A 24,820-nucleotide genomic window follows, 5' to 3' on the forward strand; every position below is an offset into this window, starting at 1 on the left:
TAGGAGAGATGTGATGGGAGGCAAGCTCAGGGTGAAGAATAAAACCAAGGTAACTGTCAGTGCTTTTAAAAGGTAAGGTATGAGCTGATGAGCAAAATAGAAAAAATGGGTTGGTATTTGAGCATAACAACAATAATATAACATCTGAAAGAGGAAATATCTTCTTCCCCTTACACTTATCTCATTTCCTGTCTATTTCTTACACCATCAACTGTACCAAGGTACTCTTAAAAATTACTAATGTTCCAGGGTACAAATCTGTACGCTGAAAAGTAAAACCGAAAAGCTCAGTATCCAATTTCTAGTGTGGGCAGTGTCTGAGCTGTGAGTTTTCTGCAGTACAACAGCTGGTAGCATGAGCCATGGAACTCAGTATGAAACCCCTGGATACCTGGATTTTGCAGACAGAAACCTAGCCCAGCGAAGATCTGGTGGAAGGAAGAATTCGAGCTGTACACAGACCTGGTCATGCAGAAGAATGACAACAGCAGGAAAGTAAAACTGTATTTAGCTTATTGTGGAACAAGGCAGAGAGATCTGCACCACTCTGAAGTTTACCACTGCCTCAAGCTTCACAGCAGTCCTAAGAGCCTTGGAGACCTAGGAGGGAGGCGAGCCCAGGACTATTGAACCTGTAGGTGCTCAAGACTGCAGCATCTGTGTTTGCTACCAGAGAAGCCCCAATATGTCCTGGTGCATCTCCCTCTCTGACTCCAGGGTCTTTCTCCAGCCCACTCTTTCTTTTGTCATATTTTCCCCTCGTGGTATCATTAGAGGGTAGAGTTAAGGTTGTTCTGTACTTTGTGTAATGCTATACCTTAATATGTTTGGATTTCTTTTAAGTGTAACCTTAACTGTGAATTCCCAGAAAAGGAAACTTTTTAGAGGCCAAGGAATGTCATGAGGACCTTTGAACCTAGGGCAAAATACACACAACTAGAGATGGTGTGGACAACCACTGCATCAACAAAGATTTCAGGATGCCTCTGCTGAGGGGTGACTATTAGAGCCCAAATAAGCTGAAGATTCAGCATAGGAAAGGAGCAAAGGTTTTATGTTGTACAGCTGTTTATTTCAGAAGGAGAAAGGATAGACTTTGACTTTTCACTAGAGTTAAAAGCACAACAGTGGCCTGTAACCCACCAGAGAGAGAAACTGAGGGTCCGTACTGTTGGTTAATGGTGGAAAAGACAGATGTAAGAGAGACTCCATTACAAGCACTCTAGTTTCATTAAAGTATTTTGTGATTTGTTCATTTGTTTTCTTTCTCTCAAACATGATCGTGCTGGGGGGTTTTAGCTGCTAAGTTTCCATCACATCAGTAAGTTGTTCTGATGGTGAGCCAAGTGCATTCTGGGTGTATCTTAAGGGGGCTCTCTAGAAAAGGTCATGTAGCCTAAGAATATCACCTTTTTAGCAGATTCCCTACAGGCAGGAAATTATTAGTTTAGATAAAGAGTGAACACAGTAGTCTTATTTACACTTCATTGTTGTACAAGTTCTCCAAGTAAATCAGCAGACATTTCTCTTGTGGGATGAACTGAACAAAATCTGCAATTGTTATTCAAAATGATTTCCTTCTCATTTCACTTTTGATGGCTGTGGTTGCACTTATAGAGTTTACTTTGTGTAAATGAAGCCCTTTCTGAGTAAGAAAACTGAGTCCACTTCTGTCATATACAACATATGTGCATAAGAGCATAAGAACATCAGAACGGCCATACTGGGTCAGACCAAAGGTCCATCTAGCCCAACATCCTGTCTTCCAACAGTGGCCAATGCCAGGTGCCCAAGAGGAAATGAATAGAACAGGTAATCAATCATCAAGTGATCCGTTCCTTTGCTCATTCCCAGCTTCTAGCAAACAGAGGCTAGGGTTACCATCCCTGTCCATCTTGGCTAATAGCGAACATAGTCTTGGAACATTATTTACTATAGCAAATATGATATAAGGATTTGTGAGTTGTAAAACTTCTGTCCAGCTAGCTTTACTTGTGGCACACTTGTCCCTTACAGACTAAGAACTACAATTTACATTCATTCATGTAATCATATCAAACTTTTGGAAAGATTGCCACATGCCTGGGAGCTCCAGGGGGTACAGTTTCTCCCAGTACAATGCTTATCATTGCTAGAATGTGCCTAATATGCATAATTAATTCTTTGATTTTATTTCTTCTTGTGCCCTGAACTTTATCCCTCTCTTTTCCCCCTAAAACAAACTTAGATGATTCTTGGTATATAGCTTGGAATATCATTCCAAGGTTGCTTACAGGTTGTTATGGGAGGAGGAAAAAAATAAGACTGGTATGGAGTAAAGGATGCACAGAAAGAAGAGGCGTGGTACAAGGATGGAGTCTTATGATATGTCAGAGATGTAAAGGAGACATTGAAAGAGAAGCAAGAGGAGCATTCAGTAAGGTAGGTAAAGACCCAAAGGAGGCCAATGTTAACACAAGAGGGGAGATGATTTGAGAAAGGAAAGTATGGTTTATAATGTTTACACTGTTCAGCCGAGAAACTGAAGGGGGATAAGACCAGGAAAAAAAGCAATTGGATTTAGCTTATGCTAGGTCACTGGAGTCTTTGAGAGCAATGTCAGGCTACTGGAAGTGGACAAAGAGGAAGTGGACAGAGGATTTTGAAAGAATGGGAGTAAAACTGTTCATCTGAAGGTAAGTGGAACAGGAACAGAGAAATTAAATGGGCTGGTAGTTGAAGAGGCTGAGGGAATTGAAACAGGGTTTTTAGCTGAGTGATAGTTCAAAATTCTGTTTTAATAAAAACATACTTACTACAGATCATTTGACACTTTTTACAGAGTTTGTTATGAACAGAATAAATCTGATATCATAATGCAGTTCAAGGTTTGCAAAATCTAAAGTGAAACTTAAAAAAATCATTATCTGCAGTGCTTTAAAAATAACTAGGTGCTACAGTAATACACATAATAAAAACTAAAATATGGTAATAGAATTTATGGAAAACAAAAAACGCACAATGGATGAATATAGTTAGCATTATTCCATTTCTCATCTTTAAAGATTATTGTCATTTAATCTGTTCCTTTTAATATGTTCACAGTATAAATGTTGGAGGGTTTTTTTTTAATAATGTACGTTGTATTTTTGTGTTGAAAAAGACAAAATGTATATAGGGATTTAATAAACACTTAAAAGATGTAGTTCTGACTTGGCAGAAAAGGAGTTAAAAGTTGAACCATCTGAGGAAGCAATCGGAACATTCCATTACCCATATGAGAAAGGGGGAGGCGGGATTTTTTTTTGCAGTCAGTTAGTTATTTGATAATTTTTTTAAACAAAATTTGAAATGACTTAGTGAAGTTATAGTTATAAATCATAAGAGATAAATCTGTGAAGTAAAATAAGCAAACCTGAGGTAAAATTCTAAAATTCTCCTCTTTTTATAGACAAGCTCCGAGGAACAGATGGGTCAATCTGGCTGCGGTGGTTCTAGGCACAAGACATCATTGACCCCGGTTAGTTCTGGGCTTACAGAGTATTTCAAGGTCCTTTTGACCTGCTTAAGTATTTCCTTTCAGCACAATCACAATTCACTTAATAATCACAGCAATGGCTTACAGTGATCGTCAGGCCTCATTTACCTGAATGAGGCTGGGGAGAAAGAAGAGAAGAACATGATAGTAATTAAGATAAATGTACCACTGAGAGGTCTTAATATATCTTAGGACCTCAATTATCTAGACATCTCAGGGGACACCCCAAAACTTTGTTTAATCAGGAATTCAGTTACTGGGGGAACCATTTTAAAGTGTAAATAATAACTTCACCTGATGTGCTGAAGTAAAATGTCATTAGGCCATTTCAAACCTCTAGGTAACAGAGTTTTAATGAGTTTGGCTAATCAAGATCTTTCTGTGAATAATATTGAGGGACATGTCCAGGTTTCAAATAAATAAAGTAGTTTTTTGGAGAACTGAGGTTAGGCTAATTTAGACACTGAGTAACTAGTTTACAAAACTAGGTGCCCAAATACAGATTTAGATGCCTAAATACTTCTTATAGGCATCTGAATGCACTTTAAGAAAGCAAAGTGTTTTAAACTTCCAATTATGTTCTTTGTGATATTTTTAACAGTTCAGCATAATTGGTTTTCTATTATGAAGTGAGATAGCATGGTCTCTTTGATTTACAAGGCAATAATAAGAGTCCCAAGAAAGTGAGGAGTCATGTCCTTCAATCTGTATCTGCAGTGTTTGGCCAACTGTAGCCATTCAAAATGTTTGGGAAGTTGTTGGTGTAACAGCAGCCACTTTGTTGATGGTAAACAAGAGCAGAGTTATTTTATCATAGGGAAAAAAACTGCAGCACAATAGATACATATGATGCTTTACTGGCAACTATAAACAAGACAAGATCCGTACTCTGTGGAGCTTTAAAATCTAAAGTTAAACCAAAATCACAACAAAGAGCACAGACAGAGTGTGTGGGGAGGTAAATGGTAAACAAATGGAGAGGGATAGCCCTTTGTAGTCCCAATTTCCTGCTGCTATATCTTCTAAGTAAATAAAATCTATGTAGAATATAAAACTGCTTCTATCTGCCAGCTTCTCTTCTAAATACCTGCTGTTTAATAAAATTAATAATTATGAGGCTAGTATTAAATGCAGAGAGACCAAGTACTGAATGGAGGTAAAGACTGAACTACCCTCTCAACCTGAGGCCTGGTCTACACTGGGGTGGTGGGAGGGAGAAATCGATCTAAGTTACACAACTTCCGCTACACGAATAACGTAGCTGAAGTCAACGTACTTAGATCTACTTACCAGGATGTCTTCATTGCGGTAAGTCGACGGCTGACACTCTCCTGTCGATGCTGCCTGCGCCTCTCACCCTGGTGGAGTACTGGAGTCGACAGGAGAGCGCTCAGCAGTTGATTTATCGCATCTAGACTAGATGCGATAAATCAACCCTCGCTGGATCGATCTCTGACCATCGATCCAGCTGGTAACGTAGACAAGCCCTTTGAGGTGGCCTCTTCAGGGCTGAGGCATAATAGCAGAGCAGTGCAAGGAAGCTTGAGTTATTGCTGCCCTATTTGATGGCTAAATGAGGACTTCAGTTCTCATCAATTCAGGAACTTTCATGAGCTCTACATTCACACACGCACAAAAATAACACTTAAGAAAAAGACTCCAGTATGATTTTGCAAACGTGTATACAGACACACATCTGTTAGATTATTAATACTGTAACTTGTTTGATTATAATACTGTAACTTGTTGCTTAGCACAGATACTGTTGCTAAAACTTTTCTCTTTTTGTTTTACGATTTGTGAAGAAATAAGATACTGTATTTCTTTTTTCCCTATTAAACTTTTTTGTAAAAAGTAGAGAGAGAGAAAAAAACTATACATAAACTTCTCATAGTATATTAGGCATTTGCTACCTAACCTTAATTATACTTGAAATAGGAAAGATATTTCAAAACCTAAAAGTTAACTACAATATCACAACTACGAAGGACAGTTATATATATATATATTTATTATTACAGATATACTGAAGTGAGGAATTCTTTTTTTCCAGAAATTGCAAATGAAGATTTCTCTATTTCATTTCAGGCATTTTGGCAACTCCCATATATAGGGTTTTTGTGTGTGAAATTTTGGGGTGTTGGAGAAATTATATCGAGTCTTACGAAGAGCAACATTCTCAAGGAAGTCTGATAGATATCTCTGAAATTATTTTTTGGAAGAGGACAAAGGTGAGAGAGATGGTAAGAAAAATATTCAGCATTGAAGGAAGTTTGCATTATTGCTGTCCTGTTTAGTGGATAAAAAAGCACCACAAACATGTCTGCCAAACTGAAATAATTAACTTTTCTCCTTTAAATAAGCCTGGCCAGATTCCTAGGATTACAAAGGCAACATAATAAAATAAAAACATGCAAACTCCATCTTTAATATAGCAACATGACACATGAAAGCACACAGTAAGCCAGCCTCATAATTGGAAATATACATATGATAGAGGAACATCTAAAAGTTCGGACTTCAATTTACATAAGCATCCAAAGCTACAGAGACTTCTATCACTGGGTGTGGGCCCTACAACCCTTGTCTCCATACAATCCTCCTCCCATCTTCATCAAGTCTTATGACAGACACTCACCACCATCAAAAACCTCCCAACAATCATCCTCCTCCTTTACTTGGTGTTCACTTGTTCATGAGGATGATTTGTGGCCTGCTCCGCCATTTAATATCTTTGGCAATTAGGTGCATGTCCCTTCCACGATCTTTTGGAGCAATCCCTTCCCCACGCCCCTCCTATCTTTCACATGGGCATAAGCAAACAAATTAAATTATGCTGTTGTGGTACTGCTGAGAATGAGGAGTAGGGTTTAGTTAAACAGGGAACCTTAAGTCATTGGCTCTCAACCTTTCTAGACTACTGTAACCCTTTCAGGAGTCTGATTTGTCTTCTGTACCCCCAAGTTTCACCTCATTTTAAAACTTCTTGCTGACAAAATCAGACATAAAAATATAAAAGTGTGACAGCTCACTATTACTGAAAAATTGCTTACTTTCCTATTTTACCATATAATTATAAAATAAATCAATTTGAATATAAATACTGTACTTACATTTCAGTATATAGTTTAGAACAGTGTAAAACAAGTAATTGTCTGTATGATATTTTAGTTTTTACTGATTTTGTTTGTGCTTTTTATGTAGCCTGTTGTAAAACTAGGCAAATAACTAGTTGAGTTGATGTACACCCCTGCAAGACTTCTGCATACCGCCCGGGGTGCACGTACCCCTGGTTGAGAACCTCTGCCTTAAGAAATACCATGCTAACTATGTGATGAAACCAAGCTATTCCAGTTCAAAACTCAAATGAACTATAAAAAGCTGCCCTTAAATGGTTGTTGAGATCCAGATAGTGAAAAAAAATCATAAACAAATATTTTAAGTTGTGTATGTGACAGACTTTGAACAAAACACTTGTAGAATGCTAAATAAATTCAAAGGGACAAATACTGAGTATTTTCATTTGCATCATGTGTAGTCTACACAATTCTAGTTGTGATGTTCCTTAGTCCAAAAATTAACTGCAGTTGCTCTGAGAATTGTCTAGTACTCTATTTTAAGCTATTATAATACTAATAGTATGCTAGGTACTTTTACAGACAAGCTAAAAACAAAGTTGCCACACAGAACTTGCAACCTCAATACAACCCTTTGAAGCTAGGTGAGAAAAAATTCTCATAAAGGAATGATTGTGTTAAAATATTTTCAACTGCAATTCAGTCTATAGATGATTAACATTTTTCCCTGAATCAGCTCATGTATCATAATTTCATATGACTGCTTTTTTGTAAAGAAAACAGATGCAACTATGATGAAATATAAGTTTTGACTAAACATGCTCTCCAGTTGATCCTTTTACTAATATAGTATCTCTTAGCTGATTTACTTTATAAAGTGTTATTCAAACACAGATATCCTTTACTGTATTGTTTTTGCCATCATTGACATGGCACATAAATTCAATTCAAGCACTTTATACCAGGGTGGGCAAACTTTTTGGCCCGAGGGCCACATCTGGGTAATGAAATTGTATGGCGGGCCATGAATGCTCACAAAATTGGGGTTGGGGTGCAGGAGGGGGTGAGTGCTCTGGCTGGGGGTGTGGCTTCAGGGTGGGGTCAGAAATGAGGAGTTCAGGGTGCGGGATGGGACTCTGGGCTGGGGGCTCTGGGGTGGGGCTGGGGATGCAGGGGTTTGGGGTGTAAGAGTGTGCTCCAGGCTGGGATTGAGGGGTTCAGAGGGCAGCAGAGGGATCAGGGCTGGGGCAGGGGCACTGGGGTGCAGGCTCCAGGCAGTGCTTACCTCAAAGGGCTCCCAGAAGCAGCGGCCTGTTCTCCCTCCGGCTCCTATGTGGAGGTGCGTCCAGGCTGCTCTGCTGTGCACTGCCTTATCTGCAGGCACCACTCCTGCAGTTCCCATTAGCCACGGTTCCTGGCCAATGGGAGCTGTGGGGGCAGTACTTGAGCCCCCTGGCTGCCCCTATGCATAGGAGCCAGAAGGGGGGACATACCGCTGCTTCTGGGAGCCACACAGAGCAGCCCCCAACCCTGATCCCGCTCCCCAGTGGGAGCTCAAGGGCCGGATTAAAACGGCTGACGGGTCACGTCCGGCCCGTGGGCTGTAGTTTGCCCACGCGTTTTATACCCTTCACTCCCCACTAAGGGGATACAACATGTCCTCCCCCTCCATAAATTTTCTGTAGCCAAATTGTCCAGAATAATAATAAAATAGTTGGTTTTAAGGAGAACCTCTTTAGGTTGATAGGTCCTTGAAGAGAGACTGGTAGAACTTTGGATTCTGAAGGATCTTTGTCAGTAATAAGGGACAGTAAAAGGGAAAAGAGGGCAACTAGGGGCTTTTTGTGCCTCAGTGTCTATCTTCGGGAGCAGCCGAGGAGGAAACACTCAAAAAATGCTTGGGAAAATACAGTCTAAAGAGAAAAGACAAATAATGCCTGAGGAAATGCAGGAAAAAAACAAGGGCTTTGAACAGAAGAGAGACAGCATTAACTAGCCTAATGGAAACTGGAACTTGAGCCTGGAGCAAAGCACAAGATGGTGAGATATAACTCTGGAAATGAAGGGGAATGTGAATGAAGTACAGAAAAACACTGAAAAACTTGAAGGAATCCGTGAACGGCTGTTATATGGGATATAATACAGAATCGATGATTGTCAGGATAAAGTATCTCAGGACCCATAGAGCATATATTTGATCAATTCAATCACTTAAATGCCTCATAGATGAGTAGGAGTTACAGGTCATGCCATGGTGCTATTTAAGAAAATTATTTCCCCTAAAATTACAGTAATATATGTAACCAGTTATTTTGATTATCTTTACGCAGGTAATGTACAGGCAAAGATACATGTATACTGGAGTCTCCTCAGGCCAGGGACTGTGTCTTCTTATGTTTGTACACTGCCTAACAAAATGGATCCAATTCTGGTTAGGGCTCCTAAGCATTACTGTAATATAACTGAAACAGTAACAAACATGAGTTTGTAGATTAATACACTTCTAGAAAATATACAAAGATAAACTCCATTAAAATTAAATTCTTAAAATTAACATGGCAACTGTCACTGACAATGGTTATTATACTTAAGATTTCAAAACAATTTCCATTATAACTTCCTATTTTCACTCACATATGACTTAAAAACAATACACAATCTTCCCCTATTAGCCTCCAACATACATGTTTTGGGCTGAAGCTTTCCATGCTTTGTCTCTGTCCAAAATGAAATTACTTTTGGAAAATCTGAGGGGAAAACCATTTAGACAATTTTAAAATATGGGAGAGTAAGAACAAATAAAGAAACTTTAAAAGTTGGAAAACAAACCACTAAAAGGAAAATGGACTTTTCTAAGTTTGAATAATTGTTTTTTTAAAGTTATGATTGTTTGAAAATTACATATGATGCATCTGTAATTGAGATATTCTTCTATCTTTAGTTTTTTTTGCAAATCTAGCCCATCATCTTCTTGCAGGGGACAGAGGTAAAATGTTCATGCTGACTTTAACAACCTTTGTTTCCCTTGATCATGAAGGTGTACTGATTCACTTGCACATCCTGACAGAAAAGACGGAATTACTTTAGCGCTTCTCAGAAAGATCTCAGAAGGTGTGTTAGGAATTTACTTATTAATCCTCATAGCTCTCATGTGGGGTTCCACAGAACTTAAAATTTGCTTTCCCTGTATGGGTATATAACTAACATGCAATTCAGTGTTTCTTTAATCATAAAACCTAGACAGTGAGTTTGCTTTCCAGTGTCTAGCCAATACAATATCTTTGATGGAAAAGATCCATCTGAAACTCAGTCCAGAAAAGACAGAGGTTAGTAAGTGGGGAGGAAGTATCTGGAAGGGATGCTGGGGACAGTGCCCTTAAAATGGGCCCTTAAAATTCAGTCCTTAACTTGAGTTTCCAAACAAGCCTTGTCCCCTTTTAGGGGTTTATAGCACTTCACCATTGGTCAGTGGGAGAACCTGGGCCTGCCCACTACCTCGGGTTCCAACCAAGAAGCCCTATAAACACTTAAATTTTTTACTGCTCTTTACCTGGGCCTCTTTCCACCTGGCCCCTTTATCTTCACCTCTTACCTCATGGTTAAAGTTCTCAGGTCCTCTCTGTCCAAACTCTGGTTGTCCCTCAAGTTCCTTTGGCCAGAGAGGAGCACTTTTCCTTACCCTTTGGTCCCATTTTATCTGAGCCTGATGGACTCGGGTTTACTGCTTTCATGCAGCGTCTCTAGGCACAGCTGAAGGACCCAGCTTTGCTACTCCTTTCCTGGAGTGAGATGTAGTAGGACCACAAGACCTCCAGGAAGGGGCTATAAAGGGCCTGGTACTCCCCATCACAGCATGCTTTTGGATGCTCATATTCTTCTTCTGGATTTCAAAGTTCTGTCACTTGACAAAACTCTTTTTGCATCTGTATCTTGTAAGGTGACTGATCATTTCTCTCTCATGTGGATCTCCTTACCACTGTCTATTCTCTTCAGACCTTGATATTGGATTACTGCTATGTGCTCTACATGGGCTATCCTTGAAGCTCACTCAGAAATTGCATTTGGTGCAGAAGGCAGATGCTTGCTTGGCTGGAGGTATGAGCCACAGGGAGCTCTTTGTGGATGCTCCCAAAGAATAGTTGTATAAACATATCTTGTGACATCTGGATAACTAAAGGTTAGAATCCACGCCTAATAGGATTATTTGGAAATAACACTAAACTGAAACTCTGCGAGTTTCATAGCTTTCTGTGTTTTTCCCCTACAGGAGGGCACAATTTGGTTTCTATAATTATACATGGCTTGAACATTTCACACAAAAAGAAAAATTCTTAATACAGTCGTATTAATGCAAGTTACTAAAATGAGTCTTAGAGTTTCTGGACTGAAGGAAAAAAAAGGTTTTGTAGTTACCTTACAAGAAAAAGAAAAAGAATCATTTTGTGCTATGTTATCCAAATTTCCTGTTGCTTGATTATACTAAAGAACTAGTATAAGGAAACTTGCAATGGGATAGAATTTTATACTCAATTCCTATATCGGAGAAAATAAATGGTCACTGCAAGATTGTAAACCTGAAAATCATAACATAGATATCTGTACACATATCTTATTCCCCACACTGCAGGCCATTTTGGCTGGGTTTTTTTTTTTTTTTTTAAATCTGTATCAGTGAAAGCTTCACCTGACCTTAAGGTTATTTACTTCTCAAGATGAATATTCCCCAATGAATTAATTATCTGGTGCAATTATTTGTGCCTGTGGATAACAGTCAATGCAATAAGCATTACTTTATATTTACATTCTTGGCAGATAGCATTCATCATTGCCTTCCTCCTACTCACTATTGTAACACAGCCTTAATACCAAAATCCTCAATTACTTGATAAATTTAGAATGCTAGTTGAGCTACACTGCATTCTACCCATAGAACGTATATACAATGAATTCCCAAAATTGTGCACAAAAGTTTTTTAAATTGCTAGCAAGTTTTATTTATTTATTTAAAAATATAACTATCTTGTTCGGGCTTTTTATTTATGCAGATACACCAAAGACCTTCCAAAAATTCTGTGCAGAAATAAATACATATTACATATGGACTGACTAACAAACAGAAATAATGGTAATAATAAAAAGCTCTTATATATTACTTTTTATGTGGAGGTCTCAAAGCATTTTACAAAGGAGGTCAATATCATTATCCTCCTTTTACAGATGGGGAAGCTGAGAGGAAGTGAGTTGCCCAAGGTCACCCAGCAGCCCAGTGGTAGAGCCAGGAATAGAATCCAAGTCTCCTGAGTCCCACTCCAGCTACTACTAGAGTACACCATGCAGAACTTAAAATGAGGGAAAACTTGGATATGTTACACCAGATCCTGTAAAAAACAAATGGAAAAATTACAGTGCATACTTATTTTATTCATTCTAACAAGTAATCAAAAAATTAAAAAGTGTGCACATTTAGAGTGATAATTATCTTAGATTTACAGTGATGATAGCCATACATTTGTCATTTAGAGGAAAAGATGTAGTCTTAACCACCACCCAGTGACTTCAAAGGAAGCAGGATGAGGCCTAAAACTTTTGAAGACTTATCTGCAATTCACTTTTGTTGTAACATTTTGTTTCTATAATTTTCATGACACCATAATCTCTCTTCCTCATGGACATCAATCATATAACATGATGAATTATGTATAATAAATTGTTCTGTAAACATATATGACCCGATACTTATGGTTTGACATGGAGTCCAATAAAGACAATGGACTATAGAGATCTACTTGTATGGATCTGAATGCAGAATCAGGAAATCTAGGACCTTACTTTATTACTGTAATAACCTTTATATCTAATTGCTTCCAGATAAGTAAAATATATTTAGTTTTTACGTAAGGAGCTTAATTTTACAAGTAATTCTGAATCTATCATGTCATAACAATAGTTTCCAAAACATTGCTTCCAATCCTTTAATTACTTTTCTGATGCATATCTAATGTAATAAAATGACAATTTTCCCAAGTATTACTGCCTAATTTAATTAAATAGGGTTGATAAGACATCAGAAGAGGGTCACTCATATTATTAATCAAAGATTCAGAGTGAAATTCAATAGATTAATGTATGTTATTACCATGACATTTGCATTGAATAGCCACATTTTACAGAGAAGCACTTTGCTATTCCATCCTACAAATGATGGTTAGACTACATGATTACAATGGTCCCTTCTGGCCTTATAATCTATTAATTGATTTTAAGATATTTCATTGTATTGATAATTTATTACAATTACTTAGAGGACTCAAAAACTTAAATCTAGTCAATTAATAATAATAAGTTACCATAGTTTCAGGTAGGTAATACGCCTGGCTCTGCCAAGTTTTGTGGTTTTATAATCAAATTTTCCTGTCTTTTCCACCCATTACTCTTTGAACAGTCCACAAAAAGAAGTGGAATAACTAATGAAAGCCCTAATTCTGCAGATACATCTGTGCTTAAAATTACATGTGATGCATAAGCATTTGCAAGATCAGGGTCTAAATGGTTATTTGGAACAAGTGTAGGTAAAAAATTTCAGACAAAAGTTGTCCCTTTAAACTTATATATAGAAATTTATCCATATGAAATTAGTATCATCAATACAGGACTGAAGTAAGATATCGCTCCTACTGCCTTCACCCAAAAATATGTAGTTTTAAAAATTATATTCCACTCTGACACTATGAACTAGTTTTCAATTTGAGAGGGACAGCCACGTTTTTAAAACGGTGGTGGAGACATACCTAGTAATTATTCAAGCAGTGATCACATAGAGGTCAGAGAGGATCCAGTTGCGTCGCATGTAAAAGCAATGGCATGATTTGGAAGGCATTTCTCCCATGTGTAAACTACGTCCATCCATAGCCGAAAGGATGCATTCCATGACATTTACATGTACTTACTGTCCAATTGTATGGTCCAATCCTGCAGTCCTTACTTAAACAAGGCTCCTATTGACATCAACTGGAGTCTCGTCTAAGTGAGGACTGCAGGATCGGAATCTCAATAGTGAGTAAAAAGGAGGCGTAAACCCAGCATAAATGAAAGACACACACTTCGTACTATCCTGTGGTATGATCACACACAATGCCAGAACAGAAAATAGAAAAGCCTTCTGACTAGGGCTGTTGTCTTCGCCAAAGATTCCTTCACAACACATAATTAGCCTAGTAAAGTCTTTTCTCGGAAAATCTGGCAACAAACATTTCAGGTTCCAGCAAACGAGCCTTCACTTCAACAGCAGTCTCTCCCCTCCTCTGCACTTGCTTTTAAAAATCAATTATTCGGTTACCATACTCGTCTGGAAATCACTCGACACAACAACATTTTCAGCATCGGATGTTTCAAATCCGGCTACAACAGCATCTTAACACACACATGGACAAGAACAACAATAAAATAAGATCCAGCAAGTTTCCAAGGTCTGCTAAATCGCAGTCATTCAGGCGAGGGAAGATTTCCTTCTTTTGGGATCCATTTTAATGCACCCTTTCAAGTGTCTCATGCGAGGAAAGATTTTGCAGTCATTTAAAGTCTTCCTTCTCATCAACATTAAAAGAAAATCTTCTTTCAAATGGTCCCCTCTTCACAGATCGCAGGTTCCCTTCTGCTTAGCGCAGGCCTAAATCCAAACTCCAGTCGCATTCATCTAGATGAGAAAGGGAAAAGAAAGAAAAACTCGGAGGCAGAGGAAGGGTGGAGAAAGGGAGAGAGACAGACGGAGAGCTACATCAGCTGCGGCAGCCGGGAGGCGAGACGAGGCAGCCGGAGAAGCTCCAGCTGCTGTGTGTTGCGGAGAGGGGAGGAGAGCAGTGGCGGTGGCGGAAACAGGGCTGGCTGAGTGAACAAGGAGGAGGCAGCAGCAGCAGCGGCAGCGGGAAGGGGGAGGCTGTTGGTGTTTGGCGCCGGTGGAGGGAGTCATTCCTGCAGCTGCACTTCCGGTCGGCATTTTGTTCTGAGAGGGAGAGAGACACACACAGGATCCTTCCCCTCCTCCTCCTCCCCCCCCCCCCGCTCGGTACCGACTCACCGTGCCCAAGCTACCCCCCCTCCCCCGCCCGCACACACTCACACGCACAGAGGGAGAGGCGGTGGCGGCGGGCGGGCCAGTGGCAGCGGCCCCCCCCCGGGTCGGTGTGTGTCTCGGAACCGGTTCTGCCCGGCCCGTGTTGATGTTGTGAAGCAGGCTCAGGGGGAAGGGATTTGTCTCGGCCGCTCACCCTCCGGCTCTACATGTTCGCTGCACTGAGGAGGAGACGGAAGAGGAGCCAGCCCCCCTCCCGGTCCGGATTATTGTTGTTATATTATCTCCCCTCCTCCTCCTGCTCCGCGGCGGCGGCGGCCCAGCAGCGGCGGCGGCGGCTCCTCTGAGGAGGGAGGGGGGCGGATTCCTCTCCCCCTCTCTCGGATTCTCGTTGGATTCAGACGCCGATTTGCTCAGGTAATTCCCCCTCCTTGTCTCCCCTTCCCCTCCCTGCCCTCTCCAGCAGCGGGCCGGGCCTCCAGCGCAGGCGGCCCAGCTCTGCCGGGGGCAGAGGGGATTAGCTGTTACCCGGGTAGAGAGGGAGTGAGGGGCAGCCGGAGGTGTTCCTTGCACAACCCCCTTCCTTCTGTGTAGGGTTTGGCGGAGGAGATTGGCTCTTCCCGGGCTGCCGGGAGGCTCAGGCCCGGCGGAGGGCGCAGGCCGCCGGCCAGCGCCTTCACTCCAGCTCGGGGATTAGAGAGGCGAAGAGGCTTCTCAGTGACAGGCCTCAACCCGGAGAGCAGTAGCAGGAAACAATACAATTAACAGCAAATGTGCAATGATCCCTTGCCATATTTACAACTTCAGTAGGGCAGGGGGGAAAGGTCCCAGCGCAACCAGCCCAGAGAGTCTTCTGGACCGGGAGAGAGCAGTATGAGGAGCAGGGAGAAACAAATATTTCCATTATACCCATTATCCTCACCATTATTTCTCCTTAAACAAACTCCAGTTTGAACACTCAAAAGTTAATACACATGGATTTGTACAGTTTAAAAGATTGAACCTCCCAATATATAGTAATTGACTCGCGCTGTAATCACTACTTTTATTTATAGAATACAACTAGTCCTTGTTGAATGATTGACACACCATGAACACCTGGAGACCCCAGGAAATATACATGGAGTATCATGTCGGTTATCAATATAATATATAACATAGAGATTATATATATTCCATGAATAAGTAATACACAAAAATATTGTTTTATGCTTTCTAATAACTTGTGAACAAATGGGCAGGGGTTGTGCACAGAGTGATAAATATGACATTTCAGGGATCAAGGTAAAACTGGGATTTTACCCTAAGAATATGGGATTTAAATTGAATTAAAATAAGAGCTATCTTTTCTTGTCAGGTCAGATCATTTTGAGGTCCCGGAATTGTTATTGGCTGTTTGTGTCCATGATGTTTGACAGGGTAACTAGGTGTCATCTTAACAGAAAGTGTCTGTAAATGGTGTAAGTCATTTATAGTAAAGTAAACCTTGGACTAATATGTAGTGGAGTTGAGAATGCTGTTGAAAAAACTGGTAAATTTAAAGTACCCGCTGGTAACCAGTAAAATACTTCCACTAAAGCTGCATCATTGGTGAAAATTTGCTCTGATCAGGCTGTTTTGATACTAAGTTTCATATTTAATATTGAAAGGAAATGTTCAAGTAGTTAAAATGTAGCAATATTGCACAATAAACTTTCACTATATTGTAGTATGTTTTCTTGTTCAGGGAGATCTCTTGTAACATTAAGTGGTTAATGTGTCTTTAAAAGTAACTTTTTGTATTGTGTTCAGAATCTTTCTGCTCAGCCTTGCTAACTTGCCTCTCAGTGTCCTAATACATGTTTAAAAGATTGAAGTTAATATAGCTGTCACATAGAAGGCGTGTTTTTAATGCTGTAAATCCATGTAGTAGTCAGTAGCGTGTCCGTGATTTGTATTGGTCAGGGAGCAGTTTGAATTTTAAAAAGCTTGAAGATCCTGCTGAGCCCCAATCCCGGCCTCCCTCCCTCCCACTAATCTCCCATTCCTGTCTTTGTGCTGCCTGGTCCTGTGAGAGACACTGTTTGCAACAGGGCCTCAGGCCTACATGCGTGGAGAGGAACCATTTACACTTTGATAAAGCAATTTTTATTTTTAAACTTTATGAATTGTAGAGAGAGCTGCAAGTTGTCTCGAATTGTCCTATCTCTGTGTGTAACTGAATTGCTGTTTTCTTTTGGGCCATAGAGGGTGTGGAGGCCGACGTAGCTCTAGTTTACAGGAAAGAAAGGACTGTACAAAAACTGTTGTACTTGGGTAATTTTCATCATCAGGAAGCGACATTGGCCCTAGGGTTTCTCTCGTCATTTTTAAAGAAAGAGTCTCTGGAACAAGGGAAAATTAGTTTCGGTTAGATGATTGCTAATGGACTTGTTTGATTTATACACTTTAATTTCAGTAATTTAAATTAAATAAGGCAATTGACTTGAAACATGCAAGATATGAGTAGGAATTGAGCTGCTATATAGTTCCTGTCAAGTTTTTCTTCTGACATGGTTTACTGCTTGTTTTTAAAATCCCAAAACATACATGTTTCTGGATAAAATTCATATATATGGAAAATGAAAAACATGTTTATAAACAAACCTGTAAATTGCAGACACTGTATTTGTGATTTTTTTTAAAAAAAATCATCTTCTAGTGATATGCAATGTGTTTAATTTTGAATTATTAAGGTCATCATGGGCTACTTGGTGATATATTTTCTCAAACTCAAAAATATTTTATCTGGAAATTAAAAGTACTTACTGTACACTTTACTGGGAGACGTTAATTTTTAGTTAACATTTTGAAAATCAAATTTTAAAAATAGTGGAAAACCAGAAGTATTTAATTTTCATGCCTATTTTCCCCCAAGCATAAGAAACTGTACTTCCATTTGTCAGAACAGCTATGTGTCCAAGAAGAAAATTTCTTAAAAAATGGGAACAGTAATTTACTTAAATAACTATGATAAGAGCATAACTTTTAAAAGTCAGACAAGTGATTTTTATTTATTAGTGTTAAAGAAATCTTAGGTGTGTTAGTTGTAACTGAAAGAGAACAGAGAGAAAAACATTTTTCAGTTTATTTTGTACATTTGACAGCACTTTGTGTATGTTGTTGTTTGTTTTCCATGTATAGTCACTTTGTTCCTCCTCCTATTTATGTGGTTTTGTTTTTTTTTTTTTACACAATTTGAGTCCCACAAAAATTGGCAAGAGGACTCAGGCAAAGATGTATTTCCTGAAGTTGCCTTTACATTTTTTTTAAAATAACCTGGGTTTCAGGATGAAGGTATATCTTTAACTTCAAACATTTTAAACATTTTTAAAAGGTAACAACAATATGCTTCTCTTATTTGTGAAAGTAAAACAAAACTCAGAATCATAAATCTGCCAGTACAATCAATTTTAGGCCCTAATCCTGCAGTTGGACACACGGAGTGACTCTTGCACCATGAGGAACCCTATTGACTTCATTGGCACTCTGTGATCTAACTGAAGAATCAAGGCCTTAGACTGTAATTTCTTTGGGTCAGGGATTGTATTGTTTGTTTTTGTTGTATGATAATTAGGACAAGGCAGCTTGACGCTGATTGAGCACTCTGGATACTCTTGCACTTATATATAAAATACTTTGAAGAGTAATAGGTGAAAGAGATGCCAGTTAAACCAGGAAATGGTTTCAGCTAGGGATTGAAATAAGGTGTTCTATTGCAGTTTTCAGTGTCTTAAGCTGTTAAATGTGATGCTTTTATGTGTGCCAAACATATGTAGTAATACAGAAGTCATAATATTGATTTTATATTAAAATTTAGTTCATGAAAGCCATTCCAGAAACCAAAACATTTTAGTGAAAAATCAGTAATTCTTTCAGAAAGAGAAACTAAATTGTGCAGCCTCGGTATCTAGAAGTAGAGAAGAAATTTCTTAAATCTTGAAATTAAGAATTCAGCTAAATAGTCTGTTGCTAGAAACTATTGTTGGACTATATGCTCTGTGTGTGTACATGTATTCAGTACTTATGGATAGTCTCTGGTGTGATGACTTCCAATTTAGGTTGGGGGAGGGGAAAGACTAGCCGATATTAGAATAGCTATTTTGTTTCTCAGAATACGGTACCACAAAAAACAAAAAAAATCCTGTTGCATTTAATGGGGGATAGAACTGGCCATTTTAATTTGGTGCTGCTGCTTTTGAATCTTGCTTTTTCCATTTCTTAGAAAATTTGCTATTCAGGTTAGTTTCTGATTTGGATGATCATATAATCATAAAAGTCCAATTATGTTGAGACATCTTCAAGGCTATTGTTGATATGGATTCTCTGTGGAGACACTCTGTGTAAAAGATGACCTTTTTTTAATTAGAGAGAAACCCTTTTAAAAAGATAATTATTAAAGGACTGTACTGAGGACTTACTGCTCCATTTATTTAAATTTGCATCTTTTTATTTCCTTTACGCTTATAGGCAGAATCTGCTTTAAGGGGCAAATCCAGACCCTCACCCTAAGTGGGTGCAAAGGGCCCTCTTATGTTGGAAGTGGTGCAGGTCTACTTCACAAAGGTGAGAGAGTTAGGGGTGTAGAACTTGAGGGAGTTTGGCAGAGGCTATGGAGAGAACCTACAGTTCTCTTGCTTCCTGCCCCATTATCCACCACAGAAAACCCTGGTAGTAGTGGAGAGGATTTTGGCCTAAATGTACATATAAAATTAACAGGAGTTTCAGTTGAATTAAATATAATCATTGATAGTGCACAGAGAGAGAACGTGAAGATTACAATTCACCTGAAACAAACTATAAAGAAAAGAACAATTCTTCAATACTCATTTCTTCCATGTTAAACTTGAAAGATTTTAATACAAAGTATTTTTTGCCTTCAATTAAAAAAAAATCTAGAAATGTTTCATCATATTGCTATTAGTATTTGAGATAAATCAGTGTTACCTGTTGTTTCTCAGTGATAGAATTTTCCCCCTTTTCATCCATTGGTCTCAAAGTGCTTTACAAATACGGGTAAGTCTCTATAGTTTTTGCAAAATAGTATTGCTAAGCATTGATGTGAAACATTTTATTCAAACTCTAGTCCATATATATACACATCATGTACAAAAGCTGTTAAAAGAATAGTAAGAGTGCAAAGTAAAGGACTCAAAAATTAGGAAATGCCAGAATTAAAGTTGCAGTGCAACCTTAATTCAGCCCCTTTGTGTGTATGCTGTTCTCTTTAGTTACATAATCACATACTGCTATTTTTCACAGCACTCATTCAGTGCTCAGGATGGACAGTGCTCACTGACTTGCTACCTATTCATAATTTATTTTTATCATGATCATTCAATGTGTGGCCCTATGGCTTATTTACCACACACCATCCAAATTCTGCACTGAATACAGAATTATTAATTTCCTCATGGGCTTTCTGTAGTGCTTACCATTGAAGTATCTGGGTGGTTCACAAATCTGAAATAATTTATCCTCATTACGTTCCAGTGAGGTAATATGGTATGATTACTTGTCTTGCCTCGCCTCAGTGCAGTCATATGGACTAGATGACCTGTTGAGGTCCCTTCAGCCCAACTTTTCTATGCTTCTATGATTACCCCCATTTTACAGATGGGGATTAAGGTCAAAATTGTAGAAAGTGTCCATAAATCTTGGATGTCCAATTTATGATGCATAGGGTCTGATTTTTCTGAGTACTTAGTATTTCTGTACTACTTAATATTTTCAAAGCACAGCTCCCTTTGACTTTACTTGTACCTGTGAGTGCTTAGCACTTCTGCAAATCAGGTTTAGGGTGTCCCAATGTTGGGCACCCAAAAAGTGACGAACACTCAGTTAGTGGCCACCTATGAAAACTTTGGTTTAAGTGACTTGCCCAGCATCAAATAGGAACTCTAGAGCAGAAAGAAGGATGGAATCCAGTTCTTCAGGGTGGCATACTACCGCCTTAATGCTGAGACTGTCCTTTCAGTTTCTACAGTTCTCTTCCTCATTAACTAGAAACCTTCAACTTCTGCAGCAAGTGAGGCTAAGATCCTATTCAGACAACAGCGTAATTCATTCCCTGAGCACCATTTACCATGTGCACTGAATGAGGCATGATCTTGTGGAGGAAAAATGTATGTGATCATGTAATTACTTTGTCATACTGCACAAAAAAGGGGGCCAAATTACAATTGCATGGACAACCTTAATTCTGGCATTTCCTAACATTTGACTGCTTGGCTTTGTACCCTCAATTTTCCTCTAACATGGTTTTCATATGTAGGTTTAGGTTTTTAAAATAGTAAATTGAAAAAACAAATTCCATCATGTGGAACTGTATTAACCCTCCTCATGTGGGTCCCTGGTAAGGTTGGTATTTTTAGATCTACAGCACAGACTTCTACCACTTGAGCTTACAGAAAGAAAAGGAGTACTTGTGGCACCTTAGAGACTAACCAATTTATTTGAGCATGAGCTTTCGTGAGCTACAGCTCACTTCATCAGATGCATACCGTGGAAACTGTAGCAGACTTTATATATACACAGAGAATATGAAACAATACCTCCTCCCACCCCACTGTCCTGCTGGTAATAGCTTATCTAAAGTGATCATCAGGTGGGCCATTTCCAGCATGAAATATTGTTTCATATTCTCTGTGTATATATAAAGTCTGCTACAGTTTCCACGGCATGCATCTGATGAAGTGAGCTGTAGCTCACGAAAGCTCATGCTCAAATAAATTGGTTAGTCTCTAAGGTGCCACAAGTACTCCTTTTCTTTTTGCGAATACAGACTAACACGGCTGTTACTCTGAAACTTGAGCTTACAGAGTAATAGGTAGCAGTAGGAGGCTGTTGCCGTATGTTCACCAGTGTACATATTTGCTAGACAGCAGAGGAATGCTGGGTCTCAGAAATTCTGGGTTACATTCTAAGATTCAAAGTTGAGTGTCATCTAATGGTTACAAACTCTTGTAACACTCCCCCTGCCTGTATTCTTCACCCCCACTGCATTTGAGGTGCGTGGCTTCTCCTGTACTGCCTGTATGCCACCAGGGAAACTTGAGAGCACAGTAAAGTGCTGAGTGCCACAGCAGGCCTGACAGGTAGGAGGAGCAACCGAAGAAAAGACTTGTTTAGTCCCTGCACTGCTAAGCTGGAGCATGTCCAGCACAAACTGAATGTTTAGAGAATTTTGATGCCAGACTCTTAACAAAATTCTAGTGAGCACATGTAAAGTAATTTTCAGAGACTTAGAACTCAGCCAAATTTGGGAGGCTTTTTATAGGGACAGCAAAGAAGTACCTCTCTAACCCCAGGATGATCCCCACCAAATGTCAAGACCCTGTTTCAAAGGATGGAGGTGCTATAGCATCTCAGTAATATGGTTATAAGGATTCCTTTTTAAAAAAAAAATATTGAGAACACCTATTTTTCTCTCGCCTAATTTTCAAAAACAGAGACTTCAAAAAATTAGCATGAGGCATGCACCTGGTATGACACATTTCAGCCCAAATGATTAAAGTTTGACAAAGTTATACGTGAGCTGAAAACATGGTGTTTAAAGTGTTAGCTAAACTTAACAGTAGGTTTTTCTGTTACCTCTGCCTCTAATTATGTACAGACATCCTGAATTCTGGCATTTCCTACCTTTTTGAGTGCTTGACTTTGCAACCTTTAATAATTTGTAATGTAGTTTTGTGTATAATATAAAATAATTATGATTTAATACACAAGTGGTTGAATATGTTGACTACTATATTTTGGTGACTTGTTTGGATGTCAATGCTTTGAAAACATTATTAACAGTATATATATAAAATATACATTTGTGTGAATATAACATGTTCTCAAGTACTGCCACTTAAACAAGCTATCATAAAGTAGCAAGCTAAACAAAATTTTAGCCATGACCTCCACATAATACTAAGAGTCTGTTCCTGCCAACTTTCTCATGTGAGAAGCCTGTTGAAGTCAGTGGGGATACTTGTGAATAAAGACTAGTTGTATAAGGGTTTGAGCAGTGGGCCCTTAATCTGTACTCTGAGTATCCAGTTAAAAAGGTATCTGGAGCCTGGTTGGAAGTACAGTGCTATGTGCTGAAATTAGCAATTTTAAATTTAACAATAAAGAAATTGTATTACTGTTATAATTAATTTGTTTATAATGCTTTCAAACTGCTGCTCAAACAAGCCACCATAATATAACAAGATAAACAGCTCAATTTTCACACAATTAATCTTCAGACTGCAACTTGGAAAATATTCTACTTCATCTATTGCCATTGTGTAGGTAGTAACATTTAATACAAAAATGTAAAAACATGAATGTTCTATATTAATATATATTTAACATGTTTATTTTACACCTGCCATAAATACTTTTTCCAGACTTAAACTAAGCATACAGTGTCATGGGAATAAACAGGTTTTAAACCATACTTGGCAAGTGATTAGCCATAACGTCTATGTAGATGGACCTTTTATGTCTTCCTGGAGATCCACTGAAGTTGAAGGTCATCAGCTTGGCTTCATTGTTGGGTCTGGGGCCTAAATTTGAAGAGAGTGTTGGAGAGGAGAACAAATGGCTTTGCATTAAATTTTAAAATATGCTGATTTCACATGTGGAATCATTAGGTTTCAGAAGTTTTAAGTATATGTTTCATTAAAATACCTATTTGTATAACACAATTAAATCCAAAATAATTCTTTTAATATTAATGTCTTAAAGCAACCTAACTATGTCAGTTTAAGTAAAAATAATGAAAAGTGTAGTTCCTACACTGTTGTTTTGTGATTAGTAAAAATTAAAAGTATAAATGTGCTTTCATTCTGAAAAGTCACTCTGTAAAAAATGGTATGGGGTATTCATGTTTGTGTCAGTGATTTCCAGATCAGACACGCTCAGTTTTCAAATTTAAAAAAAAAAGGCGTTCTGATTTCAAATGCTGCAAGAATGCTATCAGAATCCAGGCTATTTGGATTCTTTCTCTTGTGTATCATATTGACTGATAAAAATTCTGAAGGGCATATTAAGTTCTCAGTTTCACCCTTGTGGCTTCATTCTCAGATTATGCACCCAGGGATGCTTGTGAAAACTCATTGCTTTCAGTAGGTTCACACAGGTGTAACTGACTAGAACATATACATCAACAAAATTGTTTACTAAAATGGAATAAAATCCTCTACACAGTTATAGCTGTATTTGCTTAGCAAGGCCAATGTGATTAAAATACACTAAAATATTTAGTCACCACATTCAGCCGTCATAACTTTGAATACACAAGGGAACAGATCTGTTAAGTAAGAAGGTGTTTTTTGTTTGTTTGTTTTTTATGTTGTCACTTTACAGTCTGGACCTACACCATTGAGGCCAATATGATCTTTAACTTGTCTGTGCTATTTATACAATATTGTTACTAATGGGGTATCATGGTTAACTTTCTTGGAATTTGCCATAATCATTGCATTAATTTTTTTTATACTTTAGGGAAGTATGTTTTTCTCAGATTTAAATCTTTCTATATGTCATTGTAGAGTGATAAGAGGTAGAGGTAGCTTCCTGAAGGTTGGAATTTCTTCAGTATAATTTTCTGAGTATAAGTAGCTCATTAAGTTTACTAACTTTAATGCTGAAGTATTAAAGCTGAAAGAAAGTATAGTGGTACATTATTGTTACTGTATTTCTTTAGCAAATCAGTCAAATAATAGATTATTATAGTTGCAAGAAATCTTACGTTCGTGCTGGGAAAGGTTCGAAATATAGGGGAGATACATACTCCCATTACGTGTGCACTGAAAAGAATAGTAACTTACTGCAAAACGTGCCTCAAAATCTTGCCAAAAATTCAAAACCACCCGCTTAATGTTATGCCATACCAATTCACAGCACAAAAATGGCCCTGTACAGAAATTGCATGCTGTAAAGAAGGAGGTGTGTTTTGAAGAAACAAGAGTAGTCAGGGGAAAAATTAAAGTACTTAGCAATGAGATCCTAAAAAATATAAACGAATATAAGGAAACCGTAAGATAATGGTGTTCTGTGTAGTATTAACTTGCTATTATCAGAAATTTCTGTGGCAAAACCTAAATATCATAGTGGTTGCCAAAGCATATTGGCAGTAATGTGTACAACCTGTTGCCTAGGGGC

The 24,820-nt window shown here is 38.5% G+C and overlaps 1 protein-coding gene and 1 long non-coding RNA gene across 5 annotated transcripts in view; one reads left to right on the forward strand and one right to left on the reverse strand.

Annotated features, from left to right (window-relative positions):
- Positions 1-11,563: 11,563 nt before the first annotated feature.
- Positions 11,564-14,934, reverse strand: LOC125636355 (uncharacterized). The gene is made up of 3 exons (XR_007356562.2): positions 14,859-14,934; positions 13,383-14,593; positions 11,564-11,972 (listed from the first exon to the last, which is right to left on the reverse strand). It is a non-coding gene; the product is annotated as an uncharacterized LOC125636355 (long non-coding RNA).
- Positions 14,935-14,959: 25 nt separating this feature from the next.
- The window catches only part of NIPBL (NIPBL cohesin loading factor), a 295,876-nt gene continuing 286,015 nt past the window's right edge, over positions 14,960-24,820 (forward strand). For all 4 annotated transcript variants that reach the window (XM_048849291.2, XM_048849294.2, XM_048849300.2 and 1 more), the window contains exon 1: positions 14,960-15,079. The gene's annotated coding sequence lies outside the window, so the exon portion shown is untranslated. The remainder of the gene's footprint in view (positions 15,080-24,820) is intronic.

The sequence above is a fragment of the Caretta caretta genome, chromosome 5 (genome assembly GCF_965140235.1).
Source record: "Caretta caretta isolate rCarCar2 chromosome 5, rCarCar1.hap1, whole genome shotgun sequence".
Classification (NCBI taxonomy): domain Eukaryota; kingdom Metazoa; phylum Chordata; order Testudines; family Cheloniidae; genus Caretta; species Caretta caretta.